Source organism: Leopardus geoffroyi, chromosome A3, assembly GCF_018350155.1.
Source record: "Leopardus geoffroyi isolate Oge1 chromosome A3, O.geoffroyi_Oge1_pat1.0, whole genome shotgun sequence".
Taxonomy (NCBI): Eukaryota; Metazoa; Chordata; class Mammalia; order Carnivora; family Felidae; genus Leopardus; species Leopardus geoffroyi.
Genome location: NC_059336.1, coordinates 37,517,326 through 37,532,783, shown reverse-complemented (window position 1 = coordinate 37,532,783; position 15,458 = coordinate 37,517,326).

The window sequence follows — 15,458 nt, the reverse complement described above, 5'->3', positions numbered from 1 at the left end:
AGAATACTGAGGTTGCATCTTCTGTGCATGCTGTGATTAGTAGTAGTGGCCTGGAGTATTGTGTTAAGTAGGATTCAGAGGTGGCATCTGGTATCTCAGCTTGAGTTACCTTACAGACTTGCAATGTGTGCTGTGGACAGGAAGATACAGTGGCTGGTGTCAAACCCGGAAATGGCACTTCATCTGGGCCTTGAAGGATGTGTTGGCTTTATCTGGGGAAAGACGAGCATTCCAAGTGAAGACAGTGGTAAGGATGAAAAATGAACTTACCTGGGTGTGGTTCAGTAAAGGGACCAATTTGAGCAGAGCAGAGAGTGAGTGAGTGAATGAGCGAGTGAGAGGGCTGGTTTTAAAGAGAAATTAGGTTTTAAAGAGAGATGGGGGGGGGTCTTGAAAACCAGAAATATGAGTTTAGATTTGTGATGGTGGGAGCTAAAGAGTCCTTGAAAACTTTACAATGGGAAGAGATGCAACCAAAGTGTGGCTTAGGGAAGGTGTATCTGGTGATAGTATGAAGAAGACAGAAATGGAATGGATTTGGAGGCAGAAAGGACCAGCTTGGAAAAATAACCAACTAAAGGAGGCAAAAGATGGGTCTGAGAGATTTTGAGGGAGATGTGAAAATATCTGGTGTCTATAGAGAATAGAGAACTGACTCTTAATAGATATCAAAGTAGCATAGAAGAAACTACATCTAGTGAGAAAGTCAGGTATAAAAACACTCCTCCAGATCATAGATATTTTTTTCCTTTTGGTAATACTCCCTATTCAAGACTCCTTATTCAGAGAGAAAAAAGAAACTGATAAATCGGCCTTTGGATGTGTGATGGTACAGCGGCTCTCAGAGTGTGTTCCCTGGACCAGCAGCACCAGTATCACCTGGCAGTTTGTGAGAAATGCATATTCTCTGGCCCCTCCCCAAACCTGTGCATCACAGACTCTGGGGGTGGAGCCTAGCAGTCTGTTTTAACAACCTCTGCCAGGTGATTCTGATGCATGCTAAAGTTTGGGAATCATTGCAGTAGCAAAGTGCTTCTAAAACTCTAGTGTGCATCAGAACCTCTGCCTCAGATCACCTGGAGGGCTTGTTAAGGGCGGACTCATGGGTCCCATTGCACAGGTGTTCTGATTAGGTTGGTCTGGTGTGTGCTCTTATTGTTGTGCGTTCTATGGATTGTGACAAATGTATAATGACAGGTATCCACCATTGTATTGTACAGAATAGCTTTGTTGCCCTAAAAATCATCTGTGATCTGCCTACCGAGTGATTAATTATATGCTGAAACAAAAACTCTGGAGAAATAATCGGTTTGCACGTAAGCTCTAGAAGATGGAGTTAGGAGAAGCTATCCCTCAGGAATGGACACTTAAGTTGATATGAAGGGTAAATAGGAGTTTTTTAAGTGAGGAGATTATGTGATCACGTTTGGAGTTTTGATTGTGATATAGAGGACAGATGGGGAAGAGCAGAGAAGCAGAGGTAATGTGGCATTGCATCTAGGTATCAGATGACTCTGTTGGTCTGTAGTGGTGGCATTGACCATAAAAAGAAGAGAGAGGAGCATTCAAGATTTATAAAAGAGATAAAATCTGCAGAGCTTGGTGATAAATTAGCTATTGAGATGAGAGGTAGGTAGGCGTTCAGAATAATTCCTAGGTTTCTGGCTTGACAGGAAGAATGGCAACAACTTTCCCTAAGAGAGAAAACTCTGAGAGAAGACTAGCTTTAAGTGGTAGGCCTGGGCGGTAGGGGGAGGGTGGTAGGAGGTAGCAGGGATCATGGATTTAGTATGGGTCATGTTGACTTTGAGGAGTCTCTGAGTGAGATAATTGAACTACACCTTGGAGATCTTCAAGAGAGATTACATTTTGTGACACATCTATGTATAAATGTTATTTGAAACCAGGGGCATGGATGAAAATGCCCAGGGAGATAATAGCAAGGACTATGTTTTCAAAAATGCCAATGGTTAATGCTGTCCTAGTGGCAAGGATCCTGTGAATGAGATAGAAATGGAGAGATAAGAGAGTAAGGAGGAACCCCAGGAAAGCCTGATATCATGCAATTCAAAGCCATCAAGGTGTCAAAAAGAAGGGAGTGTTTGAATCCAGTGCTGATGGAAAATTAATAAGATGGGCCCTGAAATAAGTTTAGAGGCTATAGAGATATGGAGGTTGATGAAGTGATGGCAAGAGAAGACAGATTGAATTGAACTGAGGAGTAGGATGAGCAAATATAAATGAATAGAGAACATTCTTTTGAAAAGCTTTAATGTACCAGAGTTTGGGGTACCACATAAATTAATAGCAAATCATTCTGACCACCAGCTTAATGAGGGGTCTCAATTAAGTGTTATGAATGGCTTAACATATAAGGTGGTATCTTTGTGCTCAAAGAAAATGTGATTTAGTTTTGAACATAAGACATACGCCCTTTATGAAAATATAGAAAGAATTTATGAAGAAATGAAAGAAAATATTTGCCGAGTCTTTACATTTCAGGCATATTTTATTTTTATTTTTTAAAAAATTTACTGTTTATTTGAGAGAGAGAGAGAGAGAACAAGCTGGGGAGGGGCAGGGGGCTGGGGGTGGGGGGGCGGACACAGAATCGGAAGCAGGCTCCAGGCTCTGATTTATCAGAGCCCCCAATGCAGGGTTCAAACCCAAGAACCATGTGATCATGACCTGAGCCAAAGTCAGACGCTCAACCCATTGAGCCACCCAGGTGCCCAGACATATTTTATTTAATACAAATAACCCGGCGGGTTAGGTAATCAGCATACTTGTGTTATAAAAGGGATACATATTTGATGTGAATAATTTAAAAAATTTTAGGCAAGGAAATGAAGAAAAAAACTACCTCCTATACAGATATAAAATATACTTTGATATATTTCCTTTTGGTAAAGTTCTTACAGAATTTTAGTAGTTTTCACAGTGCCACTCAACTGTCAATTGAGAAATCAGAATTTGAACGTTATTCTGTTTGATTTTAAAATTCCTATTTTGTCCTCCAACGATACTGCCTGATAGAAGCTTTCATAAATGTAAGAATGCCTGCTCTACAAATTGTATAAATTAGACATTCCTAAGAGAGAGGAGAATTTTGGATGTGAAGTGTCAAATACATTTCAAAAGCAACTAGAGTTTGAGCTGGGTCTTGAAAGACAAATAGGATTTAGATTGGGGTCAGCAAACTATAGCTCTCAGGCCAAATCCAGCCACCACCTATTTCTGTACAGTCCATAAGCTCCTAACGGTTTTCACATTCTTAAATGTAAATGTAAATAAGACTGTTCACCCTTCAGCAAGGATAGTAGTGCTTCTTGGTTCAGAAAGCCTAAAATATTTACAATCTGGCTTTGTACAGAAAAAGCTTGCTGATCTCTGATTTAGAGAAATCTATGAGGAGTGGGGCCTCAGATAAGGACAATAACATTAGCCTAAGTCTAAGGGAAGAAAAGACAAGGAACATTCTAGGAAAAGGGACTGAACTAACTGGGAAGCCATGCAAGGGCCTGTGTACTCTGGTCAGGTTCTAGAATGACATCATTACCAGGCAAAGAATTTGGGACAATACTTTGCTACATAAACGTTTGCGTAATTATCTCCCTAGCTAGATTTTGAGGTTCTCATGGGCAACGATCATATCTTTTATCTGTGAACCCTCAAATGGTCTCACACACATGGCTGATCACAGACTACCAGTGTAATCGATGCTAGCTGATAAATAGCCTCATGCATATAGGCAGCTAGTTAGGACCAAGCTTTTAATCATTACCAGAGTAGAGTCCTCTCTTTCCATGAGAGGATCTATTGTTCATCAATAAGCATACACTGGCAGTCATGGCCTTCCCTCAAACACAGCACTCTGAGGGACAACAAGATGCATCCTTGAATTGTAGCAAATGGCAGGAGGATGGGGGAAAGGCAGAATTCCCCAGCAAATTCTTGCCTGATGGACACTTAATTGTAATATTGACAAGATAAAAGGTCAGACAATTTGCATGTGCATGTGTGATCCTCTAGCTTAAACAAGATGGCCAAGCCCACATTGGAAATAAGCATATTTAGGTGCAATAAATTCTGCTTGGAGCCCAAAGTTGAGCCCGGAGACCCAGAGCGGCATAATCAAGCCCATGATTGATGAGATGTCAGCAGCTCTGAGAATAGCGTGTGACGCATCTAGTCACCGAGGGCCTGAGTGTTTGTCATAATGTCACAGCACCTGATGCAGACCGATACCTGGCATGCAGGAGTGTGTTGGAGTGAGGGAGGCGTCTGGCGGGAGCCATCCCCGACCCCTGCATCCTGTAAGTGCTGGGAGGAAGGCAGCGGGCATCTGCCATTGGGAAAGACAAAATGGAGCCACGCGGGGGAAACCAGCGTGAGTTGGAGGGAAGTGGCACATTCCCGATGCAAGGAGAAGAAGAACAGGTGCACCGAGGAAGGTTGTCGCTGCTCCTGGGCTCTGGCGTCCTGCCTGGCTGCACGCACGCTGCCCTCTTGGCAGCCGCACAACCACCACGGTGAAGCATTCTGTCCTCTCGCAGCTCTACTCTCGGAAGGACTAGAAGGCCTCCAGGAGGCCAGATAAACCCGCACACAGCATTGTTTTGCAGGAGAGGGGAATGCATTTTTCCTCCACACAAAATGGTTTTTACGAGCCTTGCCCTAACCTCCAGTCCTGCAGTTAAGGATTGACTTGCCAGCTAATTCCAGATTGCTCTTCCTCTTGGCATTCGCCAGGCATGGATCGTTCTATGTTCTCTCTCCTCTGCCAAATTTGCCTCCTCTGAGGCTCTCTGGGAGGGTATTTGTAACTCACAGCTCAGTGCGAGGAGGGGAAAAAAAGGCAGACAATTCTCCAAAGCAATCATGTTTTTAAAAATACTATGTAAAGCAAGGTAGTATGTTTCTAAATTCATTGAGTGTGCTGGAGGGTTAGTCACCCTGGAGGACAATTGTCAGAGGCATTTCCCTTAGGAAGGCTGTGGTGGTTGGCGTTTACTTCTTCCCCTGCTCCTGTGCCCAGCACTCTTCCTGCTTCCCAGGAAGAGGCTTAACAGAATCACTGAGGAGAGCTCCCACTGACCATAGTACCTTCTGGCATGTACTTTCTTGTAATGGCATGACCCTTTGAACTCCTCTCAGCTTCATGAGGAATCCCCAGATGTAGTTCAAACCAGTACCAGAGCAGCCAGGAAGGAAATTGAAGCCACCAAAACAAAGCGCTATGGTAAGTGTTTCACAGTCCTTTCTCAGGTCCAGGGCTCCAGAAACTGAACACAGAGGAAGTCAAGACAGATTGTTTCCATCCTCACTGCTTTTTGAAATTTGCAAGTGTGCAAAGACTTTTGGCTCATTTGAGAGAGAAGTGGGGGTAGTAGGTCTTCAAAGGCATCTGCTTCTTGCCTGGACCCTCCCACATGCCAGAGGGGGATCAGCCGGGGAACCTGCAAGGGGCGGTGAGTGTCTGTGGAGGCCTGTGCCTCAGGAAACCAGGCTGGCAGCCAAGCCTGCCAAGGATGGACATTCATCCTCCAAACTGGTTTGTTTTCCTTTCAGAGCTCTTATTTTATTAAGATGTGATTTACATACAATACACAGATATTTAAATATTTGGATCAAAGGAATTTTGACAAGTATGTATACCCATGTTATCCACGGGCCATCAGGATTCAGAACAAGGTGCAGGTACACTCATGGCTTCAACAAATTCCTTCATGCCCTTTTGCTTCAATCCCCGCTCTCCCTTCATAGGCAACCATTGATCTACTTTCCCATTGTTAGATTAGTTTTTAGAGTATCCCATGAATGAAACGATACAGTGTATAGTCTTTATGTATGTATGTATGTATGTATGTATGTATTGATCTGGCTTTGTTTGCTCAGAACAATGTTTTTCCATATTCCTCCATGTAGTAGTATATTATCAGGAGTATCAGTAGAATGTTCCTTTGTTGTGCAGCCTCCCATTGTAAGACTATACCACGATTTGTTTATACATCCATCTGTTGATAGGCATTTGGGTTGTATCCAATTTGTGGCTGTTATGAATAAAGCTGCAATGACTATTATTATACATTTCCTTGGCGAGTTATATGTCATTATTTCTCTTGGGTAAATACCTAGAAGAGAAATTTCTGAGTTGTAGGATAGATAAATGAATTTAACATTACTAGGAACTATGAAACAATTTTGCAAAGGAGCGGTACCATTTTTCACTCTCTGTAGAGGCATTTGAGAATTCCAGTTTCTCCACATCCTTTCCAATTCTTGGTATTACTACTCGATTGCTTCAGCTGTTGTAGCAGGTGAGAAGTAGTATCTCACTGTGGCTAGCTTTTTCAAAGCAGTTATTTTCCTGGGGATCTAGTGCTGAATTCTAAAGAAGCCTTAGCTGGGTGGTGAGAGGCAGGGATGGAAATAGGAGGCAGGCTTCTATTTAGAGTCAGTCTGCATATTTCCATTTCTAAAAGAAAACCTCAAAGCAGCAATTTGAGTTCAAAATTCCTCCCCAGAAGTCTAGTTTCCTTACCAGCTGTTTGTAAATATTTACCTTCACATTTTTAATGACGACAATGTAGACAGCACAAATACCAGGCACTTTAAATTATAAATATTCATCACAGAGGTTGCCAGTTTTTATGTAGGACACAGAGAACTCTGCCTGTCTCCATGCATGGGTCTATGGAAAATGTTTCTGGACACCTAAGTGGTTAAGAACAAATGCCCTGGAGAATAAATTTTTATGGTTTGAGTTCTTTCTCTCCTAGGGGTATTACTAGAGGCAAGTTATTTTGCCTCTCTAATGGACCATAATATTCTCCTTAGGGGGCGCCTGGGTGGCTTAGCTGGTTGAGTGTTTGACTTTTGATTTTGGCTCAGGTGATGATCTCACGGTTTGTGAGACTAATTCCCATGTCCGGCTCCATGCTGATGGTTCTGAGCCTGCTTGGGATTCTCTTTCTCTCCCTCTCTCTCTGCCCCTCCCTCCCTTAAAGTAAATAAGTCAAAACTTTTAAAATATATTTTCCTTCATATAGTGCTGTAATAATAAATCTACCTCCTGGAGTTGTTATTGAGCATTAAGTGACATAGTGCATCTAAAACATGAAGCCCACTTTCTGGCCCATGGGAATACATAATAAATTCAAAACATTCCAGAAAACACATTTCCAGAAGAGATTTACCCTCTCTCATCCTCCTTTCTGCATCCAACACAACTGCACGGCTGGTTTAGTATCTTTAGGGCCACTCAAAATTAATGTGCTGGGTCTAAGGGTCAATAGGCAGCTGGCACATGACATAATTTCAGGCTTCTAAAGAAACTCTCTCTGAAGGAATGTATCTCTGCAGGACAGGGCCTGGGGGGATTTGTGAAGCCCTTGACATTTCACGCAAAAGAGTGTGAAGCTCTGAAATTGTAATGAAAAGTGCATAAAGGTAATTTTTTCCCCCTGGGATCCATAGCTTACAACAAAATCTCAAAGGGGAGTGGGATTCCAGAACCCTTTGGAACCCTGTAAAAGAAGAAATGGCTATAGCAGGGTATGGAATAGGCTTTGGGAAAAGAGAAGCTCAGGACTGAATTTCACCTCTGCCACTTACCAACTAATTGGCCCTAAACAAGTTACGCAATTACTCTAAATTTTAGTTTCCACACATTTAAAATGGAAATAACGATATCTTGTACCTTACAGGGTTACTGAGATGAATAAAAGAATGATGTGATTGACACCCAGGAATTGGCACCCAGTAAGTGCCAAATAACTGTTAGTTCCCTTCCCCATTACTGATGTAGCTTCTTAATCATAGAAGTCCTCCCTGGTGCCCTTTTTCTTCTATTCAGTGCTAAGTAGGCTTGGTCTCATTAAATTGCAAATGACTTTGGGAATGTTTGTATATCAAGCCTAAATCTCCTTAGCCATTCTCACCTTAGTATGAATGCATCGCACTGTTTCTTTAAAACAGAATTCTTCTATCAGGTACCAACAGACCACAGAAGAGAAAAATAGATGAAGGTGAATTTACTACACATTTTCCTTTAACTAGTATTAAATTAATGGATAAAGTCCAGGACCCTTCTTTTGCATTTCTGTGTCTTCCTGCATCTCTAAAATCTCTACCCACAACTATAGCAGCTCAAAGAATTTTTATCTTTAGATATCAGAATTTCCTCATCTTTTAATGTAGGGATGAGCAAATTGTGATCCAAGGGCCAAATCCAGCCTGTGGCCAAGTTTTGTGAATAAAGTTTTATTGGAACACAGACACATCCATTTGCTTATAGATTGGCTATATCTGCTTTTGCATCACAATGCAGAGTTGAATAGTTGACAGAGACTAAATGGCTTGCAAAGCCTAATATTTTTACTGTGTGGCCCTTTACAGAAGATCTTTGACTCCTGGTTTAAATCCATAGTCTCTCCCTGACACTTTGGGGATATGGGAAAAAGGAAAAGGATTCAAATGGCTTGAGACAAGATGGAAAGGCAAGACAGAGGTTGTGATCTGGGTCCAAAGTCAATTTTCTCATCATGATTGACCAGCTGGGTGCCCTTCTGCTTATTTAGGACTTTAAGATCTTACCAAAATCATTACCCTTTATAAAATTAAGAAGAGAAATTAGTTGGATCAAAAAGAACTCCAAAATACAGTGGATTTCTAAGAATTTATTTCTTCTCATCTTTTTAAAAATTTATGGTTTATATAAATCTCCTAAAAGAGTTCAAGAACTATAAACCAGAGACTGAACATAAGAAAAAGATAAACATGCCAGCATAAATGATGTGGAAGGAACAACATGGAATTTAAAGAGTGAAAAATCTTAAGGAATTAAATATATAGTAATTTGAGCTGAACATCTATTATATGATTGTGATAGAGTGATAATTAAATCAACTGCAAAAAGAAAAAAGGTGTTTTTTTTTAAATAGAAATAAAGTATTAAAATAAAGAAAGTATTGATAAATGAGCTTAAACTTTAGCAAACATTAAATCAAAGTAATATCTAGGTCTCTGATTCAAAAGGATATATTTTTCTTCTCCAACATTTTGATTCAAATCCTTTGGAGTCTCTGTTTTCAGAACTGTCCAGAGAAAGTAACCAACATATTATTACTGAATGTGGAAAGAGAAGGGACTTAAGAAAAATAAGCACAGTGAGGGGGGAAAGAGGCAGAAGTGAACTGTGCACAAGTAAGTTCAAACACAGCACAGCTGGTCTAAGGTGTGGGGGCAATAGAGAGATGACAGGACTCAGAAGAGCCTCCTTCTAAAGCCACATATAGGATGATACTTACTAAAAGGATGGATGGATGTCAGGAAAGTCCAGGTTTCAAAAGTGACTTTTTCTAAAGACTCTCTGTAAGCTCTGAAATTCTTTCTAGGCAGTGGCTGAGAAGTCTCTATTTCTTTATTTCCTTACCCCTGGGTAGATGGATGGAAGATGGAGTTTGAAGTTTCTTCTCCCCATGAGACAGGGGGTAAAAGCAGATGCAGAGTTAATTTTGCTAAGGTGAAGCCAGGTTTGCTTCCTGATTTAGATTCTAGGAGCAGAACTAACTGCACATAGAAAGAAAGGAGCCTGCTCAATTTGAAAACGCAAAGACCCTTGGGATCGATCAGGTTTACTTTTGTCTTAGGTTCCCTTGGGTTTGGAACTAGATGTGGGGATTCTTATACAAGTGATTTACTGAGAGGGGAGGCTCTCAAGAGATGTGGGAAGCGGGAGTGAAGGCAGCAAGTTAAGGCAGGAGAAGGAATCAAATAAGGATAGGAGTCTAGCTTTAAGTGTTATCTCCTGGAGAACTCTAGAGCATGAATTGCACCACAGAGTAATTCCCACCTTGAGGCAAGAAAGAGCTGATTTTACTTGCCTCCTAATATCATTGGTTGAAATCATTGCCAGCAGGCCATTTCCAGGGGATGGGGCAATAACTGACCTACCTGTTTACCTCTCTTTCTACCTACCTACAGGTGAAGAGACTTAAGTTGTCCAGGGTCAATTAAAGTAGAGAATTGCCCTAAGCCATTAGCAGCCAATACTCATAGCAACTGAGAAATGGGTAAAACAGGAAGTTTGGGTGGGGCACCAGTAACACTTACCATATATACTAAGGTTCAGCCACCTAGAAGGATTGAGTAAGCCATTCAGTGTTGGGTACGGTGTCACCCAGTATTGTGGTTGGTAGGGTTGGAATGAGGTTGGGAAGCAGTTGACTCCTGACATGGGGTGAGTGAAGGCAAATCCTCTTCCATCTAACCCAGGCATCTCCATTTCCCACCTATCTATGTACTTAGAATACATACATGACATTTATTTAGAACTCACCTTTCTTTTTCAAACAACATAATTGAATATACATTGAAAAAGCAGTATTAACTAACATTACTACTTAGGTGTATGTCCTAGGAATACTTTGTCTCTATAGATGTATATTCTCTTTTTCTAAAACACAGAAGACTGTGTGTCTTCATGTGATTCCTTTAGTTGCAAGAACGGTTAGCCCTCTTCATATTTTCTTCTACTCCCTTTTAAAAAAGGTCTTTGTTTGATTTTATACATGACTATAAAGTAGTATGATGGAAAATTCTATTCAGAATTAAAATTGATTGCAGCCACATTCATATATTTCATTGATACTAAGATGTATGCTTTTCCACAGTCTAATATTGTCCAAATCATGATGTGTCTTGCTTTTTACAATCTCCGTGGGTCAGGGAAAATTTGGCCATCACCTCATTTACATTATGTATTATGTTGGTACTTTGTTCTGTTTGTCTTCAATAACTTGACCTTGAAATATTTTGAATGCAGAAATGCATAATAGAGTTTTGGGATATACATTCAATATTAATGAGACAAATATTTGATGTGAGTGGAATGGTTGCAATTCTATATTTTCTTACAGAGGGAAACCAACTGCTTTAATAAAAAAAGGAAGATACTCCCAAGTAAAGTAGTGAAATTTTGTTTCTGAGGGACCCGTAAAAGCATTACCTGTCTCATGCCAACCAATACAACTGAAGTCATGAGAAATGGTCACGTCCCTTGGAATATGTGAAAACAGAAAAAAGCCGTAAGAAGCTGATGTGAATGATTGATGCTTTGCACAGGACTATCATAAAAACATTATGTCATAGTTTGATTGGCAGAATGTTTTCTTCTTTTTATTGGTACATGTGCCTTTTACAATTAATAGAGCCTAACATTTCATGAAACATGGTGCTAGTCAAAGGCATAATTATTCTTAGAAGAAATTATTTTGAAAAATAACTTAATGGGTGATAAAATCTAGATAATGATATCATAAAGAACATATTTAAAGTAAATGAAGGTTGGTTTATTTAGGTTGCTCCAGCAAAGGATAACAGAATTTAGAGAAAGCTTGGAAACATTGCAGTAATGGGGGTTGGTGGGGAGGGCTTCTGACAGGATTTGGGCTTTGGATAAATCTAAGGATAAGTTAACGAAGTAGGAACTGCTTCTAGATTAGATGCTGTCAATAAATCAGGATAAATTTTACCTAGGAGGAAGGAAGGCCAAGGTGAGGCTAGGGTTATCATTGGTAAAGAACAACAGTCACTCATGTAGTCAAAAGAGGAGATGTGTAGCCATTGTGGTTGTGGACTGGCCTCATCTTTGTACTGTTGCAGACATGATCATGATCACAGCTTATGTGGACATTACTTATATTCAGTTGGGACCATCATGTCCTAGCTGCCAGTGGGACCACAGTAGTGAAATATGTGAAAAATTCACTGGACTTGGAGTGGAAAGCTTTGCTTAAAGGCATTGCATCTTTTGGGTATGGGAATTTATTTACTTTTTATAACCTTTCTGAACTTTGGTTTCCAAAGCTATAAAAATTGATCTGCTTTTTTGTGTCTGGCGTTAGAAAGTGGTCCAGTTTCATTCTTTTACATATAGCTATCTTGTTTTCCCAGCACCATTTATTCAAGAGACTGTCTTTTTCCCAATATATATTCTTGCCTCCTTTGTCAATAGATTAATTGACCATATAATCGTGGGTTTACTTCTGGGCTCTCTATTCTATTCTATTCTATTGTTCTGTGAGTCTGTTTTTGTTCCAGTATCATACTGTTTTGATCATTGAAGTTTTGCAGTGTATCTTGAGATCTGGAATTAAAATACTTCTAGCTTCATTTTTCTGTCAATATTTCTTCAGCTCTTCTGGGTCTCTTGTGGTTCCCTACAAATTTTCGTATTATCTGTTCTAGTTTTGTGAAAGATGCTGTTGGTATTTTTAGAGGGATTGCACTGACCCTGCTGATTGCTTTATGTATTATGGACATTTGAACAATATTAATCCTTACAGTCCATTCATGGGCTGTCTTTCCATTTGTTTGTGTCATTTTCAATTCCCTTTATCAGTGTTGTGTAGTTTACAGAAAACAGTTCTTTCACCTCTTTGGTTAAGTTTATTCCTAGGTATTTTATTTTAGTTTATTTTTTGGTGCATTGTAAATGGGGTTGTTTTCCTAATTTCTCTTTCTGCTCCTTCATTGTTACTATGTAGAATGGTACCAATTTCTGGTATTAATTCTGTGTCCTGCCACTCTACTGAATTCATTTATCACCTCTGGTAGTTTTTTGGCGAGGAGGAATGGGAAATACAGGCCACCTGTTATAGAATGAATAAGTCACAGAACTAAAAGGCACAGCATAAGGAATAGAGTCAATGGTATTGTAACAGCACTGTATGGTGACAGATGGTAGCTACACTTGTGGTGAGCATAGCATAATGTTTAAACTTGTTGAATCACTATGTTGTACACCTGAAACTAACATAACATTGTGTGTCAACTACACACAAATAAAAAAAAAGTAATTAAAAAAAATAAAAAGTAAGTCCTGGGGATATAATGTATAGCCTGGTGACTGTAGTTAATAATATTGTATTGAATATTTGAAAGTTGCTAAGATAATAGATCTTAAAACTCATCACAAGGAAAAAATTTGTAACTATGTATGACAGATACTAACTAGACTTATTGTGGTGATCATTTTACAGTGTATACAAATACTGAATCATTATATTGTACACTGAAAACTAATATAATGTTCTATGTCAATTATACCTCAATTAAAAAAGATCTTAAATAGATAAATGAATGAATGAATAAATAAATAAATAAATAAACAAATAAATAAATAAAAGTTCTATTAATATGTACTTGAAATGGTTGATGAGAAGACAAAGGAAGTATGTACCTAATGGACAGTAGTAAGCAATCCAAAAAAACTGCTGATTCCTTTAGGCTATTTTGGACAGAATCCCCAAGCTGCTCATGGACCTTGGGCTTTGAGTGGAGGTGGAGAGGTTTGGGAGGATACACAGTTTGGGCTGCTAGGAGTTGTTCTTGCTGTCAGGGAGCAAATTCAGCAGTAGAATGGCCACAAGGCTTGCACACAGCTGGGGAGCCAAGAACCTGCCTAACGCATCTGAGTTCAGGTTCTTCCAGAAGCAGACCTTGAGCCATACGTTCCTGTGAAGTGATTTATCAGGGAAGGACTCCCTGGAGGGGCCAGTAAGCATTATGGGAAGCAGGAAAGAGAAAGGGAGGGAGCCAAGTACGGGTATGATTCCAAATGAAACCCCAGCCACCGCTGGAGACCAGGAGGGGATCTGGAGCATAAGTGACACCTCAGAGTTCATCCAGCCTCAAGGCAAAGGAGCTGAGCTTTTGTACTTCTGCACCAGTCAGTCATTAGATGGGCTTCTTTGTGGGGCAGGACCTGGGCAGCTGGTTTCCACAATGGCAGGAGGCAACTATTAGCAGCAAAGCATGCAAAAGCTGGGGAATGAGTGCACAATGCCAAGAAGAGTGTTATGAGAGCATCTGGATGGAGCACCAACAGTGTCTACCTGGGCTGAGGAAACACCTTGAAAGGGGCTTTCCTGGACATATTTCCTAGAGGTCTTCTGTTGTGGCATCTTACTATTACCATGTTGACCCAGAGAAGTAAGTCTTCTGTAATCTGCCACTGCTTGGTGCATCGTACTAATAGACAGGCTGGCATTTCAAATGAAGTGTGTCAGAGAAAACATTTAAAAGCTGTCGTTCTGTCTGGCGTGTCACTGGAGTGTGACATGACTATGGGAGTCCTGTTAGGAGTAATGAAGCAAGATGAGCCCTAGCAGATTCATTCTGCAGAGCACAGCTCAAAGACTGAGCTAATATTATTACTGACCATAAATGTTGTTAGGAGGATGTGGAGAGGATGGTAATGCCACTAAGCATTACAATCAAATCTCAATAATGACCAGTGAAGCAGGCTAATAAATTGTAGATTATGTGTGCCGTGCATATTCATTCCTTCAGAAACCTCAGCTTCCTAGCTGCAAGAAGTTCAAAGGCTTCTGCTGCAAAGCATTGGGCTGAAAGCCACACAGGCAGAAAAAATGAAAAGCTGGCAATTCTGTTAGAATTATCTGAATCTTCTGCTATTGAGTTACCTTCCTTCCTTCCCACTAATGAAAATGGAAAAATAGAGGAGAGATGCAGATTTGCTACTAGGTAGGAACCTCCTGAGTGCTAGCTAATGTGGCACATCCCTGTTTTAACAGGAGGGACTGGGAACCAGAACAGATTTGGCTCTCACTTATGCATTGTGTAACACCAGTCCTCCTAGTCCCGCTTCTTGGCTTTGGGGCTTCCTAGGCACATTTTGGAAAAGTAAAAAGTCCTTGTCATCAAGAAAGAGGATGCGATGTGTGTGCACTTGTTAAAAATAAATCTGCTCTCACCAAAAACCCATCCAAGAAAATCTAAGGAAAACCCTTCAGGAGAAATATTGTCATTGCACGAATAATTTTCATGTTCTGAGAATCTCCTGGGAGCCATAGTTTGTTGAGAATTGGGTCATGATTTTTGAAGATTTTATGTTTCTTTTGAAAAGCCCATTTTGGTGGACCTGTCCCCTTACCTCAGGGTTTAAGAGATGGAAGATGACAGTGTACCCTATAAGCCGTTTTCTTACTGACCTCTCTTTATCCAGGAAGCTGCTGCCCCCTGGAGTCAGGCAAAGGAATGTACACATTCTTCCTACTCCATCTGAAAAAAATCTACTCCCAGGTAAAGTAAATGGAGATAGTAACTCAGCAGGCTTTTCTCTGGCCAATGATAGAGTCTGCACATAATAATACTTTTGAACTTCATCTGCCTGTTCCCACTCACCTTTTTAAAGGTGGGAGTACTCAAATTCAGAAACAGGACCTTCTGATTGCCATTAGCTACTGCAAGTGACAGTGTGGCTGGAAGACTTACAACTTCCAGTGACAAGAGCCTAGAGTTTAGGCCAAGCTACTGCTTCTAGCTTTGGCTCCTCCATTCATCAGGATATGGTTTTTGAACAGAGTAGGCTTAGAGATCTCTTTGTTCCACAGCAGCAGTTTCATATGGGGTCTAGCACAAGAGAAGAA